General features: G+C 37.0%; 1 protein-coding gene across 1 annotated transcript in view; it reads right to left on the bottom strand.

The window, feature by feature from the left end:
- The window catches only part of LOC107662193 (muscarinic acetylcholine receptor M2-like), a 72,994-nt gene extending 54,219 nt beyond the window's left edge, over nt 1-18,775 (bottom strand). The window contains exon 1 of the mRNA XM_016452123.1: nt 18,674-18,775. The gene's annotated coding sequence lies outside the window, so the exon portion shown is untranslated. The remainder of the gene's footprint in view (nt 1-18,673) is intronic.
- Between the last annotated feature and the right edge of the window lie 781 nt (nt 18,776-19,556).

Here is a 19,556-nt window from a genome sequence, read left to right on the forward strand (position 1 = left end):
TTGCATAGTTTTTCATTTAAATAAAAAATTTTGCTTAGTTGTTATGAGAATAATAATTTCACAATGCAACATTTATATTTTGAGCTGGACATATTGCATGAGATTAATCATGCAGTCATTGTTTCAGCAGACATTCGTTCATTTCCGCCATGAAACACTCTTCCAATCAGTTCCCCATGGATAAAGTCAGGCTAACCGAGACTTGTCACAGCACTTACATATATTATTGCCCTTTTGTTGGTTTGATTGCTTCTATTGTCCTCATTTGTAAGTCGCTTTGGATAAAAGCTTCTGCTAAATGACTAAATGTAAATGTAAAGTCCTGCCCTACATTTTAATCTAATTGAATTTCCAGTTTTATTGTGATGTATGTCACATTACATAAGTAAAATAGGTTGCCAATGCCATTTCATGTTGACTTTCTACTTGAAAAAAAAAAAAAAAACATTGTACAGTTAAAATTTTAATCAGGCTTTTAAGGTCCGATTAAAGTCTCTTAGCGGTACAGATGTTGTTGGTTAATTACGGCACACTTTAAAATCAGCAGAAAGCTCTCCGCCAGGAATACGGCGTGATTCGAGGCCGATGCTCTTGGCAGAGGTGCTGCGAACCTGCTCGGTCTCGCTCTCTAGGAGAAAATCCCAGCGATGAAGCCCTCCTGACCACTAACACGGCAGAAAACACTTCAAAGCCACGGGACACATGTGTGACCGATAGCCCTCTCCTGCCTGTCAGAGATGAGAGGGGGAAAAGCAGCGGGAATATCTCACACATACTCCAAAACACGCTTCCAGAGCAGCCAACGCGTTCCCTACCACTCTGCTGTCAGCTTTATGGTTATGGTTGGCTGATTGTTGAGTGATGGTGGAGTGTGAACACACACACACACACACGCACACACACACACACATCGATGTCAAATCTAAGATCCAAAGACAAGGTCATCATCAGCACGACACAGATGCAAGGCAGAATACTCATAATATTGCTGTATTACGGACACTGTATGCAAATTTTCAACATGCATAGAATATATAGATGACCTCAAGGCTGAAGTTTGATGTCAAACATGCATACGTTCATACATCCACAGAAACACACACACACACACACACACACACACACACAGATATATATATATATATATATGCAGCACTGCGTTCCAGTGCATGTCAGATCTCAGCGACACAAAGAGAAAAGAAAAAGAGAGAGAGAGCTGGAAATGAGGTTATGATATTGAAGCAGCAGTTATTTCTATAGTTTCATATTCATAATGAAATGTTTTGACAGGTTCTCTCCTCTGAAGCGAATTGAGCTGCTGAAATGTCCAAATATCTCTGATGTTAAATATGCTCTTTCTTTTTTCACTGATTCTCTCATTTGAATTTCTGTAGTAAATAGAGAAATGGGTTATGTACGTAGATTTTTTTTTGTGTGCATTTTATTACATTTAAGCACATTGTCCCCAACGTTTGCATCCAAGTGTTTTATTTTCAGTTCTCCCTTTTAATTTTTATTTTTATTGTCAATGGTGATTTTAATTAATGTAATATATTATTTTCTCAGCTATATTAAATAATTAATAATTAAAAAAATATTGTTTTCACATATTATTACAGTAATTTGATTTTCATGGCACAGTAAATGTGTTTAATTGACACAAAGCAGGTCCTAATATATGCTTAATTTTCTTTGTATAAAATATAATTTCTTATTTTTTATTTATTTATTTTTTTTAGGTGACGTGACACTTTCGTAGGTTTCGTAAGATTCGCCTGTTTAGACATGTAACATATGTAATAATCATAAATAATTTGTGGAATACAGTAAAACAACATACTGCAATGACTATAAGATTGATCTTATAGTGAAACTGAATCTTATACTTTCATTCAAATATGTAATTATATATATTATTAACAATATAAAATCTAGAATTATATTATTAATATAATTTTTGTATAAATATGTGACCCTGGAGCACAAAACCAGTCTTTATAAGTGTAAATTTTTCGAAATTGAGATTTATACATAATCTGAAAGCTGAATAAATAAGCTTTCCATTGATGTATGGTTTGTTATGATAGGACAATATTTGGTCGAGTTACAACTATTTGAAAATATGAGGGTGCAAAAAAATCAAAATATTGAGAAAATCATCTTTAAAGTTGTCCAAATGAAGTTCTTAGCAATGCATATTACTAATCAAAAATTAAGTTTTGATATATTTACAGTAGGACATTTACAAAATATCTTCATGGAACATGATCTTTACTTAATATCCTAATGATTTTTGGCATAAAAGAGAAATGTATAATTTTGACCCATACAATGTATTGTTGGCTATTGCTACAAATATACCCCAGCGACTTAAGACTGCTTTTGTGATCAAGGGTCACATATATAATTGTTATAATTAATGTAAATATATAATTAGATTAGATTTTCTCTTGTGTTTGAATACATTTGTAGGTTTGCTCTGATTATTTAATGTGAAATCATACGTTTTATATGATGATAATGACCCTGTTCTGATTCAGTACAGACAGTACTGATGCTCCACCTGAAATGAGCCGCTAGAATAACGAGGTTGTTTTTCCACGAGCTCCAGACTGGAAGTGGTACTTTCAGGCGATGTTCTGCTGTCTGGAGATGTAAATGCCAGGACCGGTTCTGAGTGCGACAGCGCCGAGCTCTCAGGAATAAACTCTCAGTCAAAACCACTCCATACCTGCTCTCTGGACTGAACTGGTAATCAGAACAAGCAGATTCTTGCTTTGTGGAAAACTGGGTCTCTGCCGGATCGATGCTGGTTTTTAAGAGCCTCTCACACACTGCAGTATTAGAGCGTTCACTGTTAGACCACATAAAACGACAGCAGAACAGCTCAAATCTACAGATAAAACACAAACCATCCTGAATTCAGTGACGGAAACTACAGGAGAAGTTTTGTTAACATCGCAAACTGTAATTTCACAAAGACTGCAGTGTTTTCAGAAAGCCTTTTAGAAACAGTGCAGTGCAGTCTGTTTGGGATGTAAATTTCCAGCCATTTAATTTCAATGCCATTTCTTTGGCTTGAAGGCTTTGATTTCCCTTTCAGAGCAACACTAATGGTGTAATTACAAGTCCCACAATATGCGGCCATATATGAAGAACTTGAGCAAAAACAGTGAAATCCCTTCAAAATGAAAAAATGTTACAAGAAACAAATGTAATCTGGCGAGCAAAAACATCTGCCGAAATTGCAAAGTGCTGAAGTGAGACGCGAGTGCAAATCTTCAAACAAAACAAAATGGCTATTAAACAACGGAGACGTGTGGTAAAACTACAAAAAGAAGCCCTATCAAATAATCTTTTATTCCTACGTGTGCTCATCCAAAAGATAAAAGCTTTAAAAACTTGAATTAACCACAGAAAGCAATCAAAACCGCGTAGCCGTGATATTTCATTAAAAGGAAGAGGAAAACACTCTCCGGTGCCTGAGCAACACACACACACCTGATACCATCAGAGCTTTTCCAAGTCCCTCGCTCAGCCGCCGATGTCTGTGATCTACAGAGCGCTGATCTCTCAAAGTCACAGGAGTGAAGCAGCATTCAGAGGCCAATAACCCCGCAGTCGTCAGCCGTATCCCGGGGATGAGCCTCTGGGGGGCTTTTAAGCGGTATGTACAAGCCCTCCGCGCTCACTCAGATTAGTCCTGTACTAAAGCATTGCCTAAAGACCTCAAAAAAATGATGATTCGCAAAGCCCCTTATTTCAACTTACCTACATTATCAGACGTAAAATCCCACCTTTGTTACGAAAGTACAATTTCTCAACTATGGGATTCTTCTCCGATGTTTCTCCTGAGAAAAAGACCCCAGAAATCTCAAGTATTTCTCAATACTGTGCTCAGGTTAACAAATATGAGTTCAGTATGAACTCGTTAATATAAACTGAACTGAGCTGCAATTCACATTTATTTGATAACACTTTACAATAAGTTTCCGTTTGTTAACGTTAGTTCACTATATTAGTTAATATGAACTACCAATTAAAAATACTTCCAAAGCATTTAATAATATTAGTCACTGCAAGAAGTAATTTTTAGTTCAGTATTTTGTCTTGTTTTCCAGCACAAATATCATTTACATGTATCTGAGAAGCTAAATGAGTTAATATTGATCACAAAAAGTGAGTTTATGCAAGACAAAATACCTGGCAATGGGCTAAGAAAAATAAACTAAAAAAAAGTTTTTTTTAACATTTTTTTTTTCAATTTTTAAGCATAAACATTATATATATATATATCTTCGTTTTAGTACACAAGGTCCGTTCAGAGAAAAGGAAAGACAATTTTTCCTTTTAATGTCCTCAGCAAACACAAACTTCAGTTGTTGTGGGACTGATCGTTTTGTCTCCAGGGCGAGTCTTTGCTGTTGCTCCATATTTGAGCCATGTTTGGTTGTGAAGAATATTGTTTCTAACCAAAGCTAGCTTGCCGTTATCATTTCATCTGGTCGCTCATGAGTTATTGAGTGGGTCATGATGTTTGTACAGAAAACATGTAATAAAACCTGACGATAAAAGGAATCTCCTCCGGGTGTGGGGGCCCTCAAGGTTCAATCCTCGACCCTTTCCTGTTTTTTTCAGTAGTGGGGTTACAGGAGTAATCTGCCGCCCCTGGCGTCTCCCCAAGCAGTTCAGAGATTTTGTTTTTCTCTGTTGTACTGAAGCCAGGCGTCTCGGTTAATGCACTGAAGAGCAAACACTGAGTAGCTGAGTGCAAGACACTTTCTTGTTGTAAATCCACTTCCAATACTTCACATTTACAAATACACTAGCCTTTTCTACACTAATGGAGGAATTTTAAAGAATGTTACAATGATCACAACCTGTCTAAAAAGATGCAGTGAATATGCACTGCTTAGTATTTTTGTCTGATTTTGTGCATTGTTTTTATCTTTTCAACTACAAATTAATAAACACTCTTAAATCAAGGTGCATTTACTTGATAAGCGAAATTACTTAAGATATTAAGTCTTGTTTTCTGATAAAAAATATAATTATCTGTGTTCATACATAATTACAGTATCTATAATTATAATAATTTTCTGATAATTATCAAAATTAAGTGAGTTTAAATGAACCTACTTTCCCTTTGAGTTAAGTTAAAATTTTTACCCCATGGACTGATATTTTTTTCTTGTTTTAAGCATTAACTCAATTTATTTTGACATTTTTTATTTGGAATAATAATAATACATCACTTATTATTTTAAGTCATTTCACTTTTATGTTCAATTCACTTTTAAGTAAAAATGTATGATGATTTAAGACTGTTTAGCTATTTTAACCAGAAAAGACAAAAACAAATAAAAAAATGAGACAAAAATACTAATGAACCCATTTGCTGTGCTGAAAATCCTCTACTTAATTTGGTGTTCACAGTCAAAAATTGCTTGTAAATCTCTCAGTATGCTATATTATCACCCAATCTTAGATTCAATCTTTTTGTTAACTTGTTTTCTTTCTGTTAGCACAGGTTTTGTACTTCTTTTTTTAAATGGTTTCATTGTAGGCCTCATTGATCTGAACGTATGCACTTCAGTTTTTGAGTGAAAAAAGCATTTGTTGACAATTTTGTCAGTGTTCACTCAAAAACTGAAGTTTATTTTTCTGCTCCATGGACAGATATTTATTTATATATTATTTCTTGTTTTAAGTATAAACTTAATTTTGATGCATTTTTCAGAAAACAAGACTTAATGACTTAAAGTCATTTTAAATTTTTTAAGTGAATGTATCTCTGTTTAAGAATGTTTAGCTGTTTGTACCAGAAAAGACAAAAATAGTAATTAGGAAAAAAAATTTTTTGTGTGTTTTTCATACAACTTGTGCACTATATTTCAAGTCTTCCAAAGCCAAACTTACAGCATCGCAAAGGCCACGTGACACAAAAACCAATGGCATTCAACATTACAGACATCAAACCCTGTTGGGTTCCTTGCATAAAGCTTTCATTTGACTTGAAATATAGTCACTAAGGTGCTTTTCTTCTCATTTTGGGAGCTCAACTGCATTAGTCTTTCACTGCATGGAAAGACACTGGAGATTAATCTAAACATCTCTTTATGTGTTCCCTGAAAGTCACATAGGATTGGAACAACAAAGTTGCGTAAATGGCATGTTCCTTTAAAGTGTGTTCAGGTACAGTGAACTGAATTGATTTGAGCTCTATTCACTCTCACACACATTTGTCATTATCACCTTTTTTCCAGGTAACATACTAAGTTCAATGGAAGCTTCAGTGGAAGCGTCAGCAGCTCTAAGTCCGTAATGAGGCAGTGGAGGAAATGAGTGAGTGAATGTGTGGAGGTGTAATAGACGGAGGGAGAAATGGAAAGAGATGAATTTCTAGCAGATAGATAATTGGAAAGAGGCTCTCTGGAGAAGCGCATCAGAAGGCTAGTGTAATTAGAACGGAGGAGTGTGTGAGGAATCTAAATGTTTCTGTGTTTTGTGTCTCAGGAGGGTCTGGCGTCCTGTAGAGCCACTCAGACACACGAGTCCATCTGTCTCCTGCTGCTTCACCTGCATCCAGACACGCCAACAGCTGTTCGTTTGTATAGTTCTGAGTGTGTGCTGATGATTTCGAGTGTATTGATAATATCTCATCATACTCCACATAAATACAAGTGCATCTGGAAATAGAAGCTCAATATTTAGCTTTGCCACAAGGGCGGCATTGATGTAAACTTTCTTCTTTTCTCAGTTCATTTACTGTCATGGCGGAGCAACAGTTTGAAGAGAATCTTACTGAGCAAGTAAGTTAAAGTTGTTTAGATTTAGTTTGCATTTTTTAAATTCAGCTAAAAGGTCACAACTTGACATATCAATCTTCTATTGGTCTTCTTTATACAAATTTTCTAGGGCAAGAGTTCACCAAACTTGGACTTTGTAATGCAAATAAATTCACATGAGCTTGCAAATGAATGGAAGTCAATGGAACAAAAAGTGAAGTGTGACCAGCCCTTTAGATATTCAAATTAATAGATAGTAAAATCATCTTTATCTGCTTAGTGCCTCGCCTTAATGCCATAGTTTGGAAGATTTCTCTTCATTCTCATAACCAAAGGTTTAGCATATGTTTTGAGAGCGTACATTTGTTGCTGTATATCTGTTCCCAGTGTTTAAGTGTATTATTACACTGCACTCCTGTTCTTCATGTCAGTGTCTGTTTTTGGAACAGTCTGCCCTGGCGCTACAGGTCTAAAGATATCTGAATCTCATTTAGTTTGGAAGACGGACAGTAAGCCTGAATATCCAGACTCAAGAATCCTGCCAGAGCCAAAACGATCTACCTACGAGACTGAGAGAGCGAGGTGTGTGTGTATTGATTGCTGTAAACGCATTGGGAAAACTGGGTTGATGACCTTGTGTTGAGTCGCGTCCAGCGCTTTTAGCCCACTTTATGCACTTTAAATGAAGGATGAACGCAGGCCATGAATACTGATGCCGGGTGGACAGTCTAACCGCACAAGCTTAAAACCTACACTAAACCAACCTTGATCCGGAACCTAGTCTTAAGCCAGTCTTATTGATCAATTTGCTAGTTTTATAGCTCGACTGATCTCTCGCACACCTTTATTGCAACTGTGTGTGTGCTTGATCTTCCATGCATATCAATAATCTAGTTTAAAGGCAGCTGAAGAAACTTGAGTTTGATAAGCTCAGTATTTTTGTTTCTAGAGGACAAACGCTGAAATCCAGATAAATAAAACCTGCATTCTCAACCTCCCTCACGGCCACGCCGCGGCTGTAAAAATGTAAAACAGGCGTCTCTGAATCTAAACACATTCTGGCTGAATCCCGCCGCTTTCCAAATGTCGCTCCTCTGATGTCGGGTCGGCCGTCAGCAAGCGCACTAGTTAGGGATAATGTATCCAGGCCGACGGAGAATAGAAGTGTGCGCGGTGAATTAAATCACACTGCAGCTTCTGCACATTGTAAAAGCGATCTGTGAATTCAGATTTGATTAGAGTTTGGAGGAACTGAAATGATGTTCTCGTATTTCGACTGGCTGTGGCGGCCCACTGTGTTTACTCTGGGTTATGTGTCGGCATTTTACTGAATTACCATGCTAGTGTGTTCAATTTGTTTAAACATAGTCGTGAGGATGAAAGACGGAAGCTTTATTAAAGGTTTCACTGATATCTTCCACAGCATTGCATGTGTGTAAACAGCAGAAAAACGAAGATTGCAGATTTGTTTGCGTTTAATTTCAAACATTACTCTTGTATCAGGTTGCGTAATATTATATGGATTATTTAGATGTTTGTTATAGAAATGCTGAAGTTGCAGCTAGTTACATTTATAATAATCCAAATGTGTTCTAGACATTTGCAATAACAGATTGTTCGATTAATGTCATATGGATTTATTTATGTTTATTATAGAAATGTTGAAGCTGTAGCTAATAATAATAATATATTTATTCTATAGACATTTGCAATAACAACAACTTTATTTCATTAATATTGTATTGATTTATTTAGATGTTTATTTTAGAAATGTTAAAACTGTAGCTAGTTTCATTAATAATAATACAAATTTATTCTATAGTCTATTAAAATAAAAATATATATGTTTTGTTTTAAATGTATTTAATTTAAGTTTTATTATTTGTTTCAGTAAAAAAAAAATCTCTAGACAATGACAAAAATCAGGCAAAATTCATCATTCTGAGTTTACCTAATTCTAATGGTAAATATTAAAAGTGTGTGTGTGTGTGTGTGTGTGTGTGTGTGTGTGTGTGTGTGTTTTTATATCTTCGTTTTAGTACACAAGGTCCGTTCAGAGAAAAGGAAAGGCAATTTTTCCTTTTAATGTCCTCAGCAAACACAAACTTCAGTTGTTGTGGGACTGATCGTTTTGTCTCCAGGGCGAGTCTTTGCTGTTGCTCCATATTTGAGCCATGTTTGGTTGTGAAGAATATTGTTTCTAACCAAAGCTAGCTTGCCGTTATCATTTCATCTGGTCGCTCATGAGTTATTGAGTGGGTCATGATGTTTGTACAGAAAACATGTAATAAAACCTGACGATAAAAGGAATCTCCTCCGGGTGTGGGGGCCCTCAAGGTTCAATCCTCGACCCTTTCCTGTTTTTTTCAGTAGTGGGGTTACAGGAGTAATCTGCCGCCCCTGGCGTCTCCCCAAGCAGTTCAGAGATTTTGTTTTTCTCTGTTGTACTGAAGCCAGGCGTCTCGGTTAATGCACTGAAGAGCAAACACTGAGTAGCTGAGTGCAAGACACTTTCTTGTTGTAAATCCACTTCCAATACTTCACATTTACAAATACACTAGCCTTTTCTACACTAATGGAGGAATTTTAAAGAATGTTACAATGATCACAACCTGTCTAAAAAGATGCAGTGAATATGCACTGCTTAGTATTTTTGTCTGATTTTGTGCATTGTTTTTATCTTTTCAACTACAAATTAATAAACACTCTTAAATCAAGGTGCATTTACTTGATAAGCGAAATTACTTAAGATATTAAGTCTTGTTTTCTGATAAAAAATATAATTATCTGTGTTCATACATAATTACAGTATCTATAATTATAATAATTTTCTGATAATTATCAAAATTAAGTGAGTTTAAATGAACCTACTTTCCCTTTGAGTTAAGTTAAAATTTTTACCCCATGGACTGATATTTTTTTCTTGTTTTAAGCATTAACTCAATTTATTTTGACATTTTTTATTTGGAATAATAATAATACATCACTTATTATTTTAAGTCATTTCACTTTTATGTTCAATTCACTTTTAAGTAAAAATGTATCATGATTTAAGACTGTTTAGCTATCATCACTTATTATTTTAAGTCATTTCACTTTTATGTTCAATTCACTTTTAAGTAAAAATGTATGATGATTTAAGACTGTTTAGCTATTTTAACCAGAAAAGACAAAAACAAATAAAAAAATGAGACAAAAATACTAATGAACCCATTTGCTGTGCTGAAAATCCTCTACTTAATTTGGTGTTCACAGTCAAAAATTGCTTGTAAATCTCTCAGTATGCTATATTATCACCCAATCTTAGATTCAATCTTTTTGTTAACTTGTTTTCTTTCTGTTAGCACAGGTTTTGTACTTCTTTTTTTAAATGGTTTCATTGTAGGCCTCATTGATCTGAACGTATGCACTTCAGTTTTTGAGTGAAAAAAGCATTTGTTGACAATTTTGTCAGTGTTCACTCAAAAACTGAAGTTTATTTTTCTGCTCCATGGACAGATATTTATTTATATATTATTTCTTGTTTTAAGTATAAACTTAATTTTGATGCATTTTTCAGAAAACAAGACTTAATGACTTAAAGTCATTTTAAATTTTTTAAGTGAATGTATCTCTGTTTAAGAATGTTTAGCTGTTTGTACCAGAAAAGACAAAAATAGTAATTAGGAAAAAAAATTTTTTGTGTGTTTTTCATACAACTTGTGCACTATATTTCAAGTCTTCCAAAGCCAAACTTACAGCATCGCAAAGGCCACGTGACACAAAAACCAATGGCATTCAACATTACAGACATCAAACCCTGTTGGGTTCCTTGCATAAAGCTTTCATTTGACTTGAAATATAGTCACTAAGGTGCTTTTCTTCTCATTTTGGGAGCTCAACTGCATTAGTCTTTCACTGCATGGAAAGACACTGGAGATTAATCTAAACATCTCTTTATGTGTTCCCTGAAAGTCACATAGGATTGGAACAACAAAGTTGCGTAAATGGCATGTTCCTTTAAAGTGTGTTCAGGTACAGTGAACTGAATTGATTTGAGCTCTATTCACTCTCACACACATTTGTCATTATCACCTTTTTTCCAGGTAACATACTAAGTTCAATGGAAGCTTCAGTGGAAGCGTCAGCAGCTCTAAGTCCGTAATGAGGCAGTGGAGGAAATGAGTGAGTGAATGTGTGGAGGTGTAATAGACGGAGGGAGAAATGGAAAGAGATGAATTTCTAGCAGATAGATAATTGGAAAGAGGCTCTCTGGAGAAGGGCATCAGAAGGCTCGTGTAATTAGAACGGAGGAGTGTGTGAGGAATCTAAATGTTTCTGTGTTTGTGTCTCAGGAGGGTCTGCCGTCCTGTCGAGCCACTCAGACACACGAGTCCATCTGTCTCCTGCTGCTTCACCTGCATCCAGACACGCCAACAGCTGTTCGTTTGTATAGTTCTGAGTGTGTGCTGATGATTTCGAGTGTATTGATAATATCTCATCATACTCCACATAAATACAAGTGCATCTGGAAATAGAAGCTCAATATTTAGCTTTGCCACAAGGGCGGCATTGATGTAAACTTTCTTCTTTTCTCAGTTCATTTACTGTCATGGCGGAGCAACAGTTTGAAGAGAATCTTACTGAGCAAGTAAGTTAAAGTTGTTTAGATTTAGTTTGCATTTTTTAAATTCAGCTAAAAGGTCACAACTTGACATATCAATCTTCTATTGGTCTTCTTTATACAAATTTTCTAGGGCAAGAGTTCACCAAACTTGGACTTTGTAATGCAAATAAATTCACATGAGCTTGCAAATGAATGGAAGTCAATGGAACAAAAAGTGAAGTGTGACCAGCCCTTTAGATATTCAAATTAATAGATAGTAAAATCATCTTTATCTGCTTAGTGCCTCGCCTTAATGCCATAGTTTGGAAGATTTCTCTTCATTCTCATAACCAAAGGTTTAGCATATGTTTTGAGAGCGTACATTTGTTGCTGTATATCTGTTCCCAGTGTTTAAGTGTATTATTACACTGCACTCCTGTTCTTCATGTCAGTGTCTGTTTTTGGAACAGTCTGCCCTGGCGCTACAGGTCTAAAGATATCTGAATCTCATTTAGTTTGGAAGACGGACAGTAAGCCTGAATATCCAGACTCAAGAATCCTGCCAGAGCCAAAACGATCTACCTACGAGACTGAGAGAGCGAGGTGTGTGTGTATTGATTGCTGTAAACGCATTGGGAAAACTGGGTTGATGACCTTGTGTTGAGTCGCGTCCAGCGCTTTTAGCCCACTTTATGCACTTTAAATGAAGGATGAACGCAGGCCATGAATACTGATGCCGGGTGGACAGTCTAACCGCACAAGCTTAAAACCTACACTAAACCAACCTTGATCCGGAACCTAGTCTTAAGCCAGTCTTATTGATCAATTTGCTAGTTTTATAGCTCGACTGATCTCTCGCACACCTTTATTGCAACTGTGTGTGTGCTTGATCTTCCATGCATATCAATAATCTAGTTTAAAGGCAGCTGAAGAAACTTGAGTTTGATAAGCTCAGTATTTTTGTTTCTAGAGGACAAACGCTGAAATCCAGATAAATAAAACCTGCATTCTCAACCTCCCTCACGGCCACGCCGCGGCTGTAAAAATGTAAAACAGGCGTCTCTGAATCTAAACACATTCTGGCTGAATCCCGCCGCTTTCCAAATGTCGCTCCTCTGATGTCGGGACGGCCGTCAGCAAGCGCACTAGTTAGGGATAATGTATCCAGGCCGACGGAGAATAGAAGTGTGCGCGGTGAATTAAATCACACTGCAGCTTCTGCACATTGTAAAAGCGATCTGTGAATTCAGATTTGATTAGAGTTTGGAGGAACTGAAATGATGTTCTCGTATTTCGACTGGCTGTGGCGGCCCACTGTGTTTACTCTGGGTTATGTGTCGGCATTTTACTGAATTACCATGCTAGTGTGTTCAATTTGTTTAAACATAGTCGTGAGGATGAAAGACGGAAGCTTTATTAAAGGTTTCACTGATATCTTCCACAGCATTGCATGTGTGTAAACAGCAGAAAAACGAAGATTGCAGATTTGTTTGCGTTTAATTTCAAACATTACTCTTGTATCAGGTTGCGTAATATTATATGGATTATTTAGATGTTTGTTATAGAAATGCTGAAGTTGCAGCTAGTTACATTTATAATAATCCAAATGTGTTCTAGACATTTGCAATAACAGATTGTTCGATTAATGTCATATGGATTTATTTATGTTTATTATAGAAATGTTGAAGCTGTAGCTAATAATAATAATATATTTATTCTATAGACATTTGCAATAACAACAACTTTATTTCATTAATATTGTATTGATTTATTTAGATGTTTATTTTAGAAATGTTAAAACTGTAGCTAGTTTCATTAATAATAATACAAATTTATTCTATAGTCTATTAAAATAAAAATATATATGTTTTGTTTTAAATGTATTTAATTTAAGTTTTATTATTTGTTTCAGTAAAAAAAAAATCTCTAGACAATGACAAAAATCAGGCAAAATTCATCATTCTGAGTTTACCTAATTCTAATGGTAAATATTAAAAGTGTGTGTGTGTGTGTGTGTGTGTGTGTGTGTGTGTGTTGCTCCTGTTGGTTCTGGGGTTGCGCTGCTCGTGGGAAAATAACTGCATAATCATCCTCCTTTACTGTCAGATTGTGAGTGTCACACACTGTAAGCTCCCATAAGAAAACAAAAATCACAAATCAGATCTTCATTATCTCTCCTTATTTCTCCAAGAAAGCAATGAGATTAAATTGAGTGCAAATGGAGCCTTTTGCTGCTTTTTAATGTTTCTCTTGAGAAAAAACTCTCCTTTAAAGTAGGGGTATTCTAGTTATATATATTATACTAATATATACTAAAATATAAAAAGTTTCCAAAGCAACATTTCTCATTTTAATTTAGTTGATGCACTAAAACTGAAATAAAAATGAATGCAAATATATAGACATTTTTAAAAAATAATAATAAAACAAACATTTTTTAAATGTAATTTAATTTTTTAAAATATATACATTATAAAAATAAATTAATTCAAAATATTAATACAAATTAAAGTAGTATCTCAAAGGCACTAAAATAACACTGCTTTAGAGACAATATCTCAAACTATTTTTATTTCACTATTTTCACTATCCACAGTTTTGGATGCCCATTTTAATGTTTACCAGCTCCATTTATGCTCAGATTAACTCATCATCAGATCTTAATTTGAGCTCTAACATTTCTCATCAAATGATCTATCTGCTTCTCACTGGTTTTAAGGGTTTATATTATACAACTTATTAGTGTCTGTTTTTATTTGTCCTCAGGAGAAACATCAGAAACAGTGTTGGTACATGAAGCAATTGAGAATGGCATTGTGTCTCCAGAGCTACGCAAGAGCAACATCTGAGCAATACACTTCCCTCTGGGCTGTGCTCTACAAGCTCCAGAAAACAGTAAGTACATTTGCATATTTTTTCATTTGTCTCCCTTGGAACAAATGACGGAGGTTTTGCAAACCTGCTGTGAAGCTGATGAGATGCAGGAGAGAGTGTGTGGGATCATTAGAGGAGTAGTTCAGACAAAAATGAATGTTCTGTCATCACAGTCACTTTCGTCGGAGGGAAAAGAGCACCTGGGATGTTCTGTTAAGTATCTCCGGTTTGGAACGACATGAGGGTGAGCAAATGATGATGGGGTTTTTATTTTTGGGTGAATTATCTCCTTAAGAGAAGATTTGAGATACTAAACGCTGCAGGCCAGCTAGCAAAAATATATCTCAAGAACGTTTTACGTTGAGTTATGTTTTAAAAACGTTTTTTCTTGGTTATTCAAACATTAATGGAACATTCCATTTTATAATTTTGGAACGTCATGGGAAAGTTACTTTTGAATGTTCTCTGAACACTCAGAAGAACACTCACTAACGATTATTTTGGTATTCAAGTAATTGGTAAAGTAAAAAAGCGCTTCTTAAACCAGAGAAGATGAACCTCCGGTATTTCGCCGGTTAATCGACACAAGCAAAATGCAATCGAGGACTCAAATTTAATCGAGGAATTGTGACAGCCCTACTTCAGTCAAAAACATTAATTTCCACCTTTGCGATCTCTTCTCTGATGACGTGTGCACCGGCATGAGACCATAGCAATTAGTAAACGACAACGATCCAATCAATTCAGTCAATTCCCAGTGGACAAAATCAAGTCCCACCCTGCATTTTTCTCATTCGAGAAGCCATTTCACTCAGATATACGTCACAATAGGGAGGAAGAGATGGTCGCAGCTTCTGTTTCATGCCATTTTTAACTAATTTGTCTCCATATTATAGTTCAATAAATTCATATGCATTCTCTCGCTTCCAAAATACTTCAGACGAGGATTTTCAAACTGTTTGCATAAACTGCTTACAAGTCAGTCATCTGATTTATTTTCTTTAGGATTGGTCATAACTTAGTAGATCGGTCTAATTTGAATCCTAAAAGTAAGACTAGTTAAAAAAAAGTGAAAAAGTGATGTGACATATGGCCAAGTATGGTGACCCATACTCGGAATTAGTACTCTGCATTTACCCATCCGAAGTGCACACACTTCTAACCATTAGGCCAATAGTTGGTCTTATTAAGACACAGTCTTAACACAGTGGCTGTGTTTATGCAACTGAACCCAGATGTTCAGATCAGACGCTCAGTGACTTTCTTCCTCTTCACTGTTGTGCATTTAGATTCTGTGACAAACAACTAGTGCTGAAAATAAAGCAGGAGCAATGATTCTTTCTCACACACTCGGTACCCAAGGCCCTCGTTGTTATTGACCCGCTACACTAAGTGTGTGTGTGTGTGTGTGTGTGTGTGTGTGTGTATAACAGATGAGAAAGAGAGTGTGTGTATGATGGCAGTTCCCGTGAGTGTGTGTGTGTGTGTGTGTGTGTGTGTGTGTCTAGCAGGAGATGCTGTCAGTCAGTCTGACACAGTCTCTACAGTCCTGTTAGCACTTCTAAATGATTTCAACTGCAACTCCATAAACATTATTCACCTAAACACCCTCGTGCTGCCATTAAACCACCACCACAACACTGTCTGCAGTCAAACATCCTCTCACACTGACATTAAACTCTGAATGGCTGACATTACACCCACACACACACACACACACACACACACACAGGTCAGCGTGAGTGAGCATGTGCTTCTCTGTGTCCATCAGCAGCTGAAAGACTTTGACGCTCTGATTTACACAATGCACTGTAGTGAATAGAGACACATGTGCAGCAGCTGATGTGTTTTATTGAGTGTTGATGTGTACACAGCAGAGATCATTACGTCTTTTTTTTACCAGCTTAACACCAGCATCAGCCAAACACAGAAGACCCTTAAAATAGATGTATAAAATGAAAAGGTGTATAATGACGGACAGGTGAAATGCAGTGCCGGGCTTTCATTAGGACTTCAACAGCATTGACCAGCACAATATCCCTTTTACGTATTTAACATATATTTTTAATGGTAAAATATTTTATTATAATGTTTACTATATAAATTAATAGTATTATAATGCTACAAGGTATAAAATATAATAAAATGTTTAATATAAATGTGTTATAATAAATATATCTATTGTTTTTAATAGTAACATATTTTATTATAATGTTTATCATAATGTAAATATTATATTACTGAAATATTTTATGTGATTATATTTTATATGTGTTTATATATTTATGTAATTTAAATATTTCTAATTATTTTTATTATTGACATTTAATATTCTGTTAGGTTTGTTATGTCATTTGTCTTTCTGTTGCTAATGCACAAATGTTTATTGTCCATTTTATTATTTATTTAGTTATGTAAAGAATTGCATTGTATCTAAATGTGGTTTGAGTGATCAGATTTTCCTGTTTTGGACCCTGTTTATTTGTATTTATTGCTGACCGCGTCGGACGACCTGAGATGGGCCGTAAACTCATGTTGCTCCAGGTGGACTGAGCCTGTAAGTGTCCCTGAGCTGCCTTACTTGGAATTTTATCACTTAGCAGTCTTTACTGTAGCATGTAAATGTTTTTTTCGTTTATTGTACCTAAAAGCCCCCGTCTGCATGTAACGCGCGCTCTAACGGGCAGAACGCGCCGAACCAAAAGAGCGAGAAACGTTCAACAGCTTGAAGAACATCTCATGAAACCTGTTCAGTGTCAATAACGCTTCATTTCAACTGCGCACTTGTTCCAGATCAGCACATTTCACCTGTACAGCGTCTGGTTCCTCTGCGTCTTTGCACATTTGGATATTTTATTTCTCGTTTCCTCTTTTCACGCATGTTTTACTGAGAGACTCTTGAGCAGCGCAACAATCCATCAGTGCCAAATCCACTGATAATCAATGTGCTGCGCGTGTACTGAACGATTATCAATCATGTTATGAGCACAAGTGGAATCGATACCCACTTATGAGTGGATGTCTATTTTCTTTCGCCTATGAAATATTTGCTCAAACTTAAAGGTTACAAAATAGCAGACCTGACGACCTGCCGCGTGACGCGCGTTGATTATCGATAAGAGCGGCGACCTGATCGATTTCACGCGCGCTTCCTGATCAATGCACAGAGCAGCAGAGGAGATAAATCAGAGACTTAAGCTGAAAACTTCCAGCACAAGTTATTGATTAAACTCTATTGATTCATAACAGTTAATCCTTGCCCAAACATTAAAGGAAAGTATTAGAGGCCAGGACGGTTGTGCGTGACCGTGTCCTTTTCATTTCCGAACACTTTAGAGCTCTGCAAAATCAGACTGAACCTGAACAGCCAAATAATGGTGTGATCTTCGTATGGAGAATGAAACAAAACTTATTAAACGCGCATTAAGGAAATCCTCCATCCAGCACACAGCGCGTAAAGTGAATTCGCCTTGCGGATTTCCACATTTCTGTTGAGTTGGAGACATTTACACGAGTGCTGTTTCTGTTAAAGGTCTGTAGTAGGAAATTAACGAGGATATAGCCGTGAACAGAAGAGCAAATCACGCGCCACGAAGGCCAGTCTACACATCAGCTGGAAAATCAGTTCACACACATTGGATTGGGACGGTGCCCAATATATCAGTGTCGTGGCACATAAAGACACTTTATTTGACAATAGTCGACCTGTGCAGACATTTGTGCATTATTTAAGGCAGGTGCATGACAAGCAACTGACCAACTAGGTTACATAATTATTCCGTCCAGTGTTTAAATGAAATGTCGCGCTCAAGTGCGCAAAAACCTTTTACGCACAGCTCAAACGGCAAGGAATGCAGCCAAATCAGTTTCTTTTAACCCTCAAATGTTTGATCTGATACCCAAATGTTATTAAAAAGATTGAAGCCAATTTTTTTCGACTTGGTTTGTGCGTAAATTCCGTTTACGGCTTTAGTCTGCGCGCAAACGGAGCCCGAGTGAGCCGTTTTCCAGCTCAGGTCTGCTCTAAGGTTGCGCGCTCGGATCTGCCGAAAATAGTCTAAATGGTCTCTGATGAGTGAAGTCTTAAGGTTGCTTACGCGCTTGGCTTGAGTGAGTTATGATGGGGAAAGCGCGTGAAATCGGCGTTGCTTTTGGAGTCTCCATGGAGCGTCAAGTTCAACAGCTCAATCCAAGAAACAACTACAGTGATCCGCGGCTCCTGGTGCTTTCCATCGATTTCAGGCGCAGCGGGACATTTTAAAGATCATTTTTCTGAGTGAACCTTGTGTTTGTTTCACGTGCGCTCCTTGACGCGCGTTTATTTGTTTGCAGTTATTGGCTTATGAAAGCATTGGCTCGTGCGTGATGTCACAAATCGGCTGAAATATCTTCTAGATAGCACGCAGAAACGGACAGTTTGTCCTACCTGCTCTCAGTCGCTCCTGGCGCCCGCGGGGTCACTGCTGTCCGGGTCCGTTTGGTCACGCAGCTGGACGTCTGAGGACATGATGCTGGACGGTCGGAGCTCTTCTCGTGGGTGAACGCGAAATGAGGAGTAGGAGAGCAGGAGGGAGGGGAGGAGACGCAGGAGGTCCCTTTATAGCATCACTCTCACATCATCAACACACTTCAGTTTACAGGCGTCAAAGGTTCATCAATATCTCTCAGTTGACGGTGTTTACGCGCAAATGTGATGTGATGCATCAGTCTCGGGCTTCTGTAGTCGGGAAATGGGCACATTGGTTCATCTCGTGGGCTTTAACTGGATTATATGCATGTGACGTTCAGATGTATGAGCGCGTTTGGCGCGTCGTGTGATTGAGCGCGGCTTCAGATGCTGCTGGCGGCGCCGATGGATCGATTCTATCTTCGGACGCCGTGTTGACGCGCTCCGGCGCGTGAGGATTAAACGAGATTTGAGCTTTTTGCTCAAACGTGCCGTGACCGCGCAATGCGTCCTCACAGATCCGTGCCACACTAAACCACAAAAACCTTCTAGCGGAAAATGTACCGCTACGCTCCATGTGTAACGCTCTTTGCAGTACTGTGGTACATGATCAAAAAACATGGTATGGCCTGCGTGCACGTCCAAAAACTGTCATTTGCTATAGTACTTCTCCAAACTGATGGTTTTACTATGGTACGAGTCCAAAGAAAAACAAAACAAAACATAGTATTGTAGTATAATGGCGCTTTGATATACATTTCCATTAAGTTATAAAAACATTTTTTCTGAACGTTCAGACGTCCAGTTCTTTTATTGGTTATACCAACCTTAAGGGAACATTCTATTTTATCATTTTGCAAAC

Source organism: Sinocyclocheilus anshuiensis, unplaced genomic scaffold (assembly GCF_001515605.1).
Source record: "Sinocyclocheilus anshuiensis isolate Anshui unplaced genomic scaffold, SAMN03320099.WGS_v1.1 scaffold1543, whole genome shotgun sequence".
NCBI lineage: Eukaryota > Metazoa > Chordata > Actinopteri > Cypriniformes > Cyprinidae > Sinocyclocheilus > Sinocyclocheilus anshuiensis.